The sequence below is a fragment of the Oncorhynchus masou genome, unplaced genomic scaffold, assembly GCF_036934945.1.
Source record: "Oncorhynchus masou masou isolate Uvic2021 unplaced genomic scaffold, UVic_Omas_1.1 unplaced_scaffold_5689, whole genome shotgun sequence".
NCBI lineage: Eukaryota > Metazoa > Chordata > Actinopteri > Salmoniformes > Salmonidae > Oncorhynchus > Oncorhynchus masou.
In genome coordinates this window covers 1-11,225 of record NW_027012107.1, presented here as the reverse complement: position 1 = coordinate 11,225, position 11,225 = coordinate 1, and the positions used below count along the sequence as shown (strand labels likewise).

Here is an 11,225-nt window from a genome sequence, read left to right as displayed (position 1 = left end):
CAAACAAGGCCAGCGATGGCCATGTTTAATCTAATACAGATTCCTGAGTGGCACATGGGGTCTAAGGCACTGCATCTCAGTGCTAGAGGCATCACTACAGACCCTGGTTTGATTCCAGGCTGTATCACAACCAGCTGTGATTGGGAGTCCCATAGGACGGTGCACAATTGGCCCAGCGTCGTACCTGTTAGGGTTTGGCCGGGTATGCTGTCATTGTAAATAAGAATTTGTTCTTAATAACTCACTGTCCTAGTTAAATAAACGTTAATAAAATATTATCAGTAATATTAATAGTAAGCTAAATGTACAAACAAAAAAATATATTAAACAAATATCCTAAAGTATAATATTTTCGAAAGTACTAATGTTACTGTCCCCACTACAACATAAATACATGTGGTCCTGTGTGGGCTCAGTTTGCAGAGCATGGCGCTTGCAACGCCAAGCGTCGTGGGTTCGGGACCCCGCTGGGGCCACCCATATGTAAAAGTAGTGGCCCCAGCTTACTTTGTAAGTCGCTTTGGACAAAAGCGTCTGCTAAATAGGATATATTATTTATTATATTATATTACATGTAATTTTGTCCTTGAAACATATAAATAAAGCACTTTCGAAGTCCATTCATTCCTATGGGACTGTGGGACTGTGTTTCAGAGGAGTGCCAATATGGCCGTCGGGTGGGTTTTACAGCTTTCATTGGCCAATACATAGCATCTGCGATCCATGGTTGATATACATCATTGGCTTATCGCGCCGAGCTCACTTCCGTGTATTCTTTATTCGACGGACGCATGCTGCCATCTCCATTTTCATAAAGTCAAGGCGCCGCGACAGGACCACTCATCCGCAGTTGTCAGTAGCCGTGCGCTATAGCAGCGAGAGCTCTACATGCGAAGAAGTGGACATTAAACTGGACTATTTATTTTTATTTATCTTTTTCTACCCACTGAAAGCTTGATTTTTAATTGCACATTTTGCATTACGAACTGATTTTAAACTAAAAAATGGAGAATCAAGAAAGCGAGTATCTCCCGGAGCTTCTCGCGGAGAAGGACAGTATGGATGTCTCGTTTACGCACGCTATGAAACTTTTATCTACAGGTAAAAACACATTTTATTGGCAAATGTCCTGCCTCGAGTAAAATGATTGATATTTTAGCCATTGCGATAAGATATATATATTTTGTTTTTGTTTTAAATGGTGCGTTTTGAAAACTACGCACCTTGACTAGACGGGACTGCTAACGTGGGTCTGCAAACAGACTCTTTCTTTTCATGGTCTGTGCCTACGACCCGTCATCACACTGCATTTACAGGGTGACACGGTCTAGACACGGTTTAACAACCCGGTTGAATGATAAACGCTGTATTTCACGGTATCGAGTTTGTGGATTTCCATGCGCACATGGTAACCTATCCGAAGTCTCGCCCTATCGCATCCTCAAAGATGCATCTCTATTTCCATAGTGGTCTTTCTGCCCTCAAACCAGAGACCGTGGTGGGACGTTCTGGCGTCTTTGTGTGGCAGATAACTCCCTTATTGTGTGGTCGTTGCCCACAGCAAACAAGCACAAAATACCACGTTTTCTGCCCCCTCGGCAGGTGGTCCATGAACCTTTTGTATTTCTAATGTGGGTGATTGCACAGAGAAAAACAATTCATAGTTGCATGTCGCTTTAAAAACGTTTTTATAAATCGCATATATTACCCTTTGTGATGGCTCATTTTGAGTAGCCTACGATTGAAGCAAAAGGTGTGTGTGTGTGTGTGTGTGTGTGGCGAGACGAGCACGTTTTGTTCTGGCTCATGGTTCGACTAGCAAACAACCGCACAAGGGCTGATTTATTGAAGTTTAAGAGAAAACAAACATTTAAAAAATATTTCTGGAATGTATTTTACATTTGCCAAATACATTTAAAAATGCATAAACGCATGTTAATACGCGAGGAACATCTGTCAATGTATTTGTAATCATATATATTTTTTTTTACAACTGGGTCAGTTTGATACTGTGTGACGATAGCAGTGTAACAATTAAGCAGTTTGTCTGCCTAAACACAAGTTATTCGGTCAGTTTCGAGATGCTACCATTTGTGGGTTTATTTCTTATTATTTTTGTGTATTTGGCGGGGTGGGGGGGCTGGTTTCACAAACACATTTTAATACTAGTCCAGGACCAAATGGCTCAGTGGGGATTCTCCTAGGAAATAACGGTTACTCTGTCCGGGAAACAGGCCCTTTTCAGTTCAGTCAAATGTGTCAATTATTACAGCTGATCTCTATTTTGAAATGCTAAAATCCGGAGAAGCACAGCAATGAGTGGTTTAACATTGCTGAAACGTGGTGTTCCAGCTGGATCTGACACTTTTCCATGGGGAAATTAGTGTTCTCCGTCCTTCCACCCATGTGTGTGTTGCGTTATAATCCAGACCTCCTGGAATGGAAATGTAGTACTGCAACTTACCACTTGGTGGAGGCAGTTTATAAATTGTTTAGCCTTTATAACACCTTATCAAGACCCTCTGGTGGCTGTCTGTACCTTTTTGAGTTCACAGAATGAAGGAATGATGGCTCATTGTTGCTTGAAATTAGGTGTCCTGGTTTATTGTCTGTAAAATACTGTATACTCAAAACGTTTCAGGTGGGTTGCCACCAGGTCTATTGGTGGTCACATGCAAAAACAAAATCTTCTGTATATCTCACTTTGTCCCTCATAGAACATTTGTCCAGTACTGCTAATAATTACCATTGTAAAACGTCTTCTCTTTATAGTGTTAGATAATGGCCAGCTTGTTAGATAATGGCTAGAATGGCCAGCCTGTTAGATAATGGCTAGATAATGGCCAACCTGTTAGATAATGGCTAGATAGTGGCCAGCCTGTTAGATAGTGGCTAGCCTGCTAGAGTGCCTTTAGGCTACTGTAGTGGGACAATGCAACATGTCGGAGTGTCACTGGCTGGTCAAAGGATAGTATATAACAATATACATGCCTAGGTGCCGTTGAGTGGTACAGTACCTGTGTGGCATGTCCATGAAGTTTAGATTAGTACAGAAGACACCGTTGCCCGCGACCCTCTGGCTGCTCGCGAATTCCCTGGCTGCTCGCGACCCTCTGGCTGCTCGCGACCCTCTGGCTGCTCTGCGACTCCTCTGGCTGCTAGCGACCCTCTGGCTGCTAGCGACCCTCTGGCTCCCGGCTGTTAGTGTAGTTGACACGTTTGCGTTGTGGTATACTGAGACGCTGTCATGACTCGATGCTCTTTCACGTGTGTGACTTCTAACGGTAACTGCATCGTTATAACAAAGTAAGATTTCGTGGTTTTGAATTCTCCCTTGTAGAAATCGAGAGAATCCAGAAAGGTGAACCCAAGAAGGAAGGGGGAGACTCGTATCTGGACCTTTTCACCGTCAAGAATATCAAACTGAAGGAACGCGTGCTCATACCCGTCAAACAGTATCCGAGGGTAAGCCTTCCACCTCTCTTGTCTCCTGACCTTCATTCAGCAGCAGGTGTCTGGGAGCTCTCAGCCATGCTTTAGGGGACTCCAAAGTCAAATGTTATTTGTCACGTGAGACGAATATAAATGTAGACATTACCCGGGAAACGTTTATTTACAAGCCCTTATCCAACAGCTCTTGTTTTTTTTTAAAGAAGAGTTAAGAAACTGCACTGTTGGGTTAAGGCCTTGTAAGGAAGTGTTTCAGGGGGAGGTAACACATGTCACAGTAAAATGTTTCTCCCCAAGGGACAATGATCAGTTGTTTTTAATAGATTTCCTCCACCTTCATTATTTACAGTGGTACTAAACCTCTGTGTTTCCATGGTGATTACATGGCTGGCGAAAGCTTTACAGTGTCACCACAGTGTGTGTGTGTCCACAACCCTTCGACCAGTCTGGTGGCTTGTACAAATGCTTCCGTTTATAGTTGCTTCATGTTTCAAATACTTTTGTCTAGTTCCTTACACTAGTGAAGGTCTTCCGCATGTTGTATTGGAAAAGGTCATATGACCCACTCTGAAGCACTGCTTTACACAGCATGGGTTGGCAGGGTAGCCTAGTGGTTAGAGTGTTGGACTAGTAACTGGATGGTTGCAAGTTCAAACCCCCGAGCTGACAAGGTACAAATCTAAATAAATGTACAGAACACACAGCGTCTTTTCAACACTCTAGAAGCCTTATTCACAGTGACCCATCTGCCCCCCCCCCCAAAAAAAAATGCAAATAAATATGGTTGAATCAACGTTTCCATGTCATTTCAACAAAAACATTCAATGTGCTGACGTTGACTCAATTTGGAAAAACTGATTTTAGATTTGAAGAAAGTCATCAAACTAAGGGAATTTAGTATTGCTTTCGGCCCAGTTTTAACTATAAAATCCAATGACGTGAAATGTTTTGTTGATTTCATGCTAGTAAACAACCAAATGTGTTAAAAAATAAATATATATTTAAACATTTGTTAATGACGTCTGTTTCCCAGTGGGATGTGGAAATCTCATTGTTTGGTTATGATTATTTTGTTAATGTCCTGTAATGTTTAAACTGGTTTTATTTGTTGGCTGACCTGGTCTTGTTTGTTCTGTCTCAAGTAACATACCAGCACCTCAGACCTCTGAAACCATATGCTTTTCCGCATGCTGTTTACAAAAGGCATCATGTTCTGTAGTCTAAAGCTGTCTTGTTTGTCCTGTTTCCAGTTCAACTTTGTGGGGAAGATTCTTGGCCCTCAGGGCAACACAATCAAAAACGCCTTCAGGAAGAGACTGGGGCCAAGATCTCTGTACTTGGCAAAGGTTCCATGAGGACAAAGCCAAGGTGAGAGAGCTGACATGTATACTTCACACCTGCTATCCACCTGTTACACACACCTGCTATCTACCTATTACACACACACACACGTTATCCACCTGTTACGCACACAGCGGAGGAGTCTGGCCACAGCTGTCCGACAGAGGAGGGAGGGAGTCTGGCCACAGCTGTCCGACAGAGGAGGGAGAGGAGTCTGGCCACAGCTGTCCGACAGAGGAGGGGAGGGACTCTGGCCACAGCTGTCCGACAGAGAGGAGGGAGGGACTCTGGCCACAGCTGTCCGACAGAGGAGGGAGGAGGGAGTCTGGCCACAGCTGTCCGACAGAGGAGGGAGGGAGCTGTCCGGGCTAGTCTGGCCGCTGTCCGACAGAGGAGGGAGGGAGGGAGTCTGTCCGGCAGAGGAGGGAGGGAGGAGTCTGGCCGCAGCTGTCCGACAGAGGAGGGAGGGAGGGAGTCTGGCCGCAGTGTCCGACAGAGGAGGGAGGGAGGGAGTCTGGAGCTGTCCGGCGCCAGAGGAGGGAGGGAGGAGTCTGGCCGCAGCTGTCCGACAGAGGAGGGAGGGGAGGAGTCTGGCCGCAGCTGTCCGACTGGCCGCAGCTGTCCGAGGGAGGGAGGGAGGGAGTCTGGCCGCAGCTGTCCGTCAGCTGTCCGACAGAGGAGGGAGGGAGGGAGTCTGGCCGCAGCTGTCCGACAGAGGAGGGAGGGAGGGAGGGAGTCTGGCCGCAGCTGTCCGACAGAGGAGGGAGGGAGGAGCTCCGGGCCGAGTCTGGCCGCAGCTGTCCGACAGAGGAGGGAGGGAGGGAGTCTGGCCGCAGCTGTCCGACAGGAGGAGGGAGGGAGGGAGGAGTCTGGCCGCAGCTGTCCGACAGAGGAGGGAGGGAGTCCGAGTCTGGGCCGCAGCTGTCCGACAGAGGGAGGGAGGGGGAGGGGGAGTCTGGGCCGCAGCTGTCCGACAGAGGAGGGAGGGAGGGAGTCAGTCTGCCGCAGCTGTCCGACAGAGGAGGGAGGGAGGGAGGAGTCTGGCCGCAGCTGTCCGACAGAGGAGGGAGGGGAGGAGGGAGTCTGGGCCGCAGCTGTCCGACAGAGGAGGGAGGGAGGGAGGAGTCTGGCCGCAGCTGTCCGACAGAGGAGGGAGGGGAGGGAGGGAGCCCTGGCCGCAGCTGTCCGACAGAGGAGGGAGGGGAGGGAGTCTGGCCGCAGCTGTCCGACAGAGGAGGGGAGGGAGCTGTCCGACAGAGTCTGGCCACAGCTGTCCGACAGAGGAGGGAGGGAGGGAGTCTGGCCGCAGCTGTCCGGGCAGAGGAGGGAGGAGGGGGGGGCCACAGCCATCCGACAGAGGAGGGAGGGAGTCTGGCCACAGCTGTCCGACAGAGGAGGGGAGGGAGTCTGGCCGCAGCTGTCCGACAGAGGAGGGGAGGGAGTCTGAGAGGAGTCTGGCCACAGCTGTCCGACAGAGGAGGGAGGGGAGGGAGTCTGGCCGCAGCTGTCCGACAGGAGGGAGGGAGGGAGTCTGGCCGCAGTTGGAGAGGAGGGAGTCTGGCCGCAGCTGTCCGACAGAGGAGGGAGGGGAGAGGAGGTCTGGCCGCAGCTGTCCGACAGAGGGAGGGAGGGAGGGAGCTGTCCGAGGGAGTCTGGCCGCGACTGTCCGACAGAGGAGGGAGGGAGGGAGCTGTCCGACAGAGGAGGGAGGGGAGGGAGTCCTGGCCGCAGCTGTCCGACAGAGGAGGAGGGAGGGAGTCTGGCCCGCAGCTGTCCGACAGAGGAGGGAGGGAGGAGTCTGGGCTACAGCTGTCCGACCAGAGGAGGGAGGGAGGGAGTCTGGCCACAGCTGTCCGACAGGAGGAGGGAGGGAGGAGTCTGGCCACAGCTGTCCGACAGAGGAGGGAGGAGGAGGAGTCTGGCCACAGCTGTCCGACAGAGAGGGAGGGAGTCTGGCCACAGCTGTCCGACAGAGGAGGGGAGGAGTCTGGCCACAGCTGTCCGACAGAGGAGGGGGAGGGAGGAGGGAGGGCAGTCTGGCCACAGCTGTCCGACAGAGGAGGGAGGGAGGGAGTCTGGCCACAGCTGTCCGACAGAGGAGGAGGGGGGAGGGAGTCTGGCCAGCTGTCCGGATGGAGGAGGGAGGGAGTCTGGGCCGCAGCTGTCCGACAGAGGAGGGAGGGAGGGAGTCTGGCCACAGTTGTCCGACAGAGGAGGGAGGGAGGGAGTCTGGCCGCAGCTGTCACAGAGGAGGGAGGGGAGGGGAGGAGGAGCCAGTCCAGGAGAGGGAGGGAGGGGAAACCGCCACAGCTGTCCGAGCTGGGGAGAGGGAGGGAGTCACAGCTGTCCGAGAGGAGGGAGGAGTCTGGCCACAGCTGTCCTAATAGAGGAGGGAGGGAGTCTGGCCACAGCATCCGACAGAGGAGGGAGGAGTCTGAACAGCTGTCCGACAGAGGAGGGGAGGGAGTCTGGCCACAGCTGTCTAACAGAGGAGGGAGGGAGGAGTCTGGCCACAGCTGTCCGACAGAGGAGAGGAGGGAGGAGTCTGGCAGCACAGCTGTCCGACAGAGGAGGGAGGGAGGGAGTCTGGCCACAGCTGTCCGACAGAGGGGAGGGAGGGAGGGAGTCTGGACCACAGCTGTCCGACAGAGGAGGAGGGAGGGAGTCTGGCCACAGCTGTCCGACAGAGGAGGGGGGAGGGAGGGAGTCTGGCCACAGCTGTCCGACAGAGGAGGGAGGGAGGGAGTCTGGCCACAGCTGTCCGACAGAGGAGGAGGGAGTCTGCCACAGCTGTCCTAGGGGAGGAGGAGGGGAGGGAGTCTGGGCCAGCTGTCCTGATAGAGGAGGGAGGGAGTCTGCCACAGTCATCCTGGGAAGGAGAGGAGGAGGGAGGGAGGGAGTCTGGCCGCAGCTAGTCCAGAGAGGAGGGAGGGAGTCTGGGCTGCAGCTGTCCGACAGAGGAGGGAGGGAGGGAGGGAGGGAGGGAGTTCCATGCCAGCTGTCCCATTCAGCAGGAGGGAGGGAGGGAGGCTGGCCACAGCTGTCCGACAGAGGAGGAGGGAGGAGTCTGGCCACAGCTGTCCGACAGAGGAGGGAGGGAGGAGTCTGGCCACAGCATTGTCCTTCAGCACAGGGAGGAGGGGAGGGAGGCTGGCCACAGCTGTCCTTCAGCACAGGGAGGGAGGGGGAGGCTTGCCACAGCTGTCCTTCAGCACAGGGAGGGAGGGGGAGGCTGGCCACAGCTGTCCTTCTGCACAGGGAGGGAGGCTGGCCACAGCTATATGAAGGGATTGTTTGTTGCACCTGCCTAGCCCTGAAAATGAGGGTAGATGTGTCTCACCTGGTTCTTTTTTTAAAGGTTATGAACTGTCCAAGGTCACCTGATAAAGGCCATGTTGTCTAAAATACTGTGTCATAGGTTACATAGACCCGGACCGAGGTGGCTTGTGTTCCTCAACGAGCTCTGGAACGGTCTTGTGTTTACAGGAGGAGGGTCTGAGGAAAGGTGGCGACGCCAAGTACGCACACCTGTCTATGGAGCTGCATGTCTTCATCGAGGTGTTTGCCCCCGTGCCCGAGGCTTACCTACGCATGGCGCACGCCATGGAGGAAGTCAAGAAGTTCCTGTTTCCTGTGAGTGGATTCGACTCTTAAGTCTGGTGGTTCTGTAAGCTGCTGTTTTTTGTTTGTCACCTTTCATTTCCTTGTCCGACCCTGCAGTACACTCTTACACAAATAAATAAACAAATAAAATAAATGTGCGAGTTGAAACCAAATAAGGTCGTTGAGAGCGACGCCACAGGGAACCATTTTTAGGCCCCTACGTAGAACCATAAATGGGATGTTTCTTTTTGAAGAATCATAAAATAAATTTTATATATAATAGCCCTGCTGTAGGGTTTTTAATCTTATTTGCATATTTCCCAGTGTGCCTTTGGAGTAAATTTTAGAGGTACCAGCCTCGACTCACTCCACTGGTGACATGTGTTCGTAGAATTAATTCTTTTTCAGTCCTGGTGCTTCACCAAATGAGATCCTAAGTGAATGTTCTCATTAAACTGACATTCTTTAAGATGACACGGTACATCTCATGAGGTAGTTTCACCCTAATACAGTGTTAGAAAACAGAGTTTGATGTGGCCTGTAATCTACATGTCCCATTATGCTGGCTTTCAGTGCTCTGATTCCGGTTGGAGTCCGGCCACACTGGGGATATGAAACATTTAGCCTTTTCATTCACCCGCATTCAGAATGACTGCCGGGATTAGGAAGACTAATGTATGAAACTACCTAAACCATATCATCTGGAACAAACATTTCAGAATGATTTTAGAAATAATGTGTTTTTTATTTATATTTGAGTAGCACACGATGAATTTAGCAATCAATTTCCATGCAAAAAAAAAAAAATAGATATTGAAACAAACAATTCCAAATATCTACCTGCAATCGATAATGCTGTGAAATATAATAACGCTGAGTTTTGGTTTAGTTTGACCACTGGTTATTAACATCAACACTGGAGCGTTTTTACACCACTGAGTGTTACTGTAACTGAATTCACACTAGAGAAGTTACACAAAAAAATCAACAATATTTTACACGGACCAATGTGCTATGAAAGGGGACAAATCTCCATACTTCTGAAGAACTGTAGATTCCACGTCAAGAACCTCACACTTAAAAGGTTCTTTATCTGGCAAGAATTTTCGAAGGAACCTTTTTTATCAAGAGCTGAAGTACCATTTAAGAACCTCTTTTTATTTTTTTTTAAGTGTACCATGTCCCGGTTGTGATCAGTTGAGGACACTAGCTAGTATTTTTTTTGCATTAAGAAATTACAGATTACTTTTCAGGACACAAATATAATTTTTTTGTGATCATGGTATTGATTGGTCTGTTTCAACAATACACCAAGCAATCACCACGTCAGTAGATGGACGAGCCGACTGGTTGCCTGTTTACATGGAATTACCCTTTGGCTTATTAGGCTCGCTGCCCTAGCCAATCAGCTTAGGAGGAATTCGGTGACTTTCACAGTGCCAACAGGGTGGCACCCATGTGGCTCTAAATGTCCGTAAACCTCGTGCGTTAAGACGAGGACGACGAGGCGGGAGGTGCTGAGCCCAGACACTCATCTAACTGCTTCACCATACGCCGGCATGAGCTGAATTCTTGAAAATCGATTTTTCAATTTTCCACTGAGCAGTGTGGAGCTGCGCTGCCTACGTCCACTTTTCTACCCCGGGACAGGGTGCCTATAGAGTGTGCAGGTTTTGTTCCAGCTCAGCATGAACACAAGTCCGTGTCTGCAGATGGCCATAGTGTTGTCCATCCCTGTCCTGGGGAGGGGGTGGGGACGACGACTTGGGACCTAGTGCGAGGTTGTTGGTGAATGGAAAAATGTGGAGTCAGGCGCTGGACACATGAGTAATAATCTGAAATGTACTCAAAATATAAATAATGTTCCAACAAGGAAAAACACAATATTCCAAAGCACAAAAGAACTAATCCGCATGACAAACAATAAGCACAAAACAGAGAGGAAGCCCCAGGGTTAAATAAGGAACATTAAATAATAGAATGGAAACCAGGTTTATATAAATAAGACAAAACAAATGGAACATGGATCGGTGGTGATTAGAAAGCCGGTGACTTCGAACGCTGCCCGAACAAGGAACGGGACCAACTTCGGCAGAAGTCGTGACGCCTAGAGAATGTGCAGGCGTTTGTTCTGACGTGCACCAATACTAAAGAAAATGTTATTGGTTCACGTCCTAAGTTTTGTATATTATTGAGCAACGGTTTTTCGTATAGAGGTTGCTAGGAGACCTCGAGCTACAGCATTCTAGGGTCCCCAGCTCAACTCTGGTGGCCCATTCCTGGATCATTGGGGACTGCCATGTGGCCTCGAATGCATTGGAGGGATACAACGTTTGGTAAATTTAATAAAAGTCGGATTTGACTGAATTCTGTGACCAAACTTAGCATCTGTACAGTTTTTACAGCGAATGTTTTATTCGATTTTTTAAAAATTGTTCAATGTAGCCATTGAGCATAGAGTTGTATGATTCGTTAATTGTTTTTTGTTTGACGTACATTCTAAAGTGAAATATTTGAGAACTCGTAATTCTGTTACCGTGGAATTGTTCTAATTGCTATACTAGCCACTCCCTCAGATGTCTGGTTGTTAACGGCAACAATGGCTGACTGTAAAATACTCTTGAGGTTGTGCACTGCAACATGCAACACCATCTCGCTAGCTGTGCTGCCGTACTTCAGTTATTATGGATCCACGTTAGGTGATGCCTCGGTATCTACTCTTTCTGGGGTTATTATGGAGCCACGTTAGGTGATGCCTCGGTATCTACTCTTTCTGGGGTTTATTATGAATCCACGTTTGGTGATGCCTCGGTATCTACACTTTCTGGGGT

The 11,225-nt window shown here is 49.3% G+C and overlaps 1 pseudogene; it reads left to right on the top strand.

The window, feature by feature from the left end:
• The first annotated feature begins 780 nt into the window (after nucleotides 1-780).
• LOC135536192 (KH domain-containing, RNA-binding, signal transduction-associated protein 1-like) lies at nucleotides 781-8,424 on the top strand (annotated as a pseudogene).
• The last annotated feature ends 2,801 nt before the right edge of the window (nucleotides 8,425-11,225 follow it).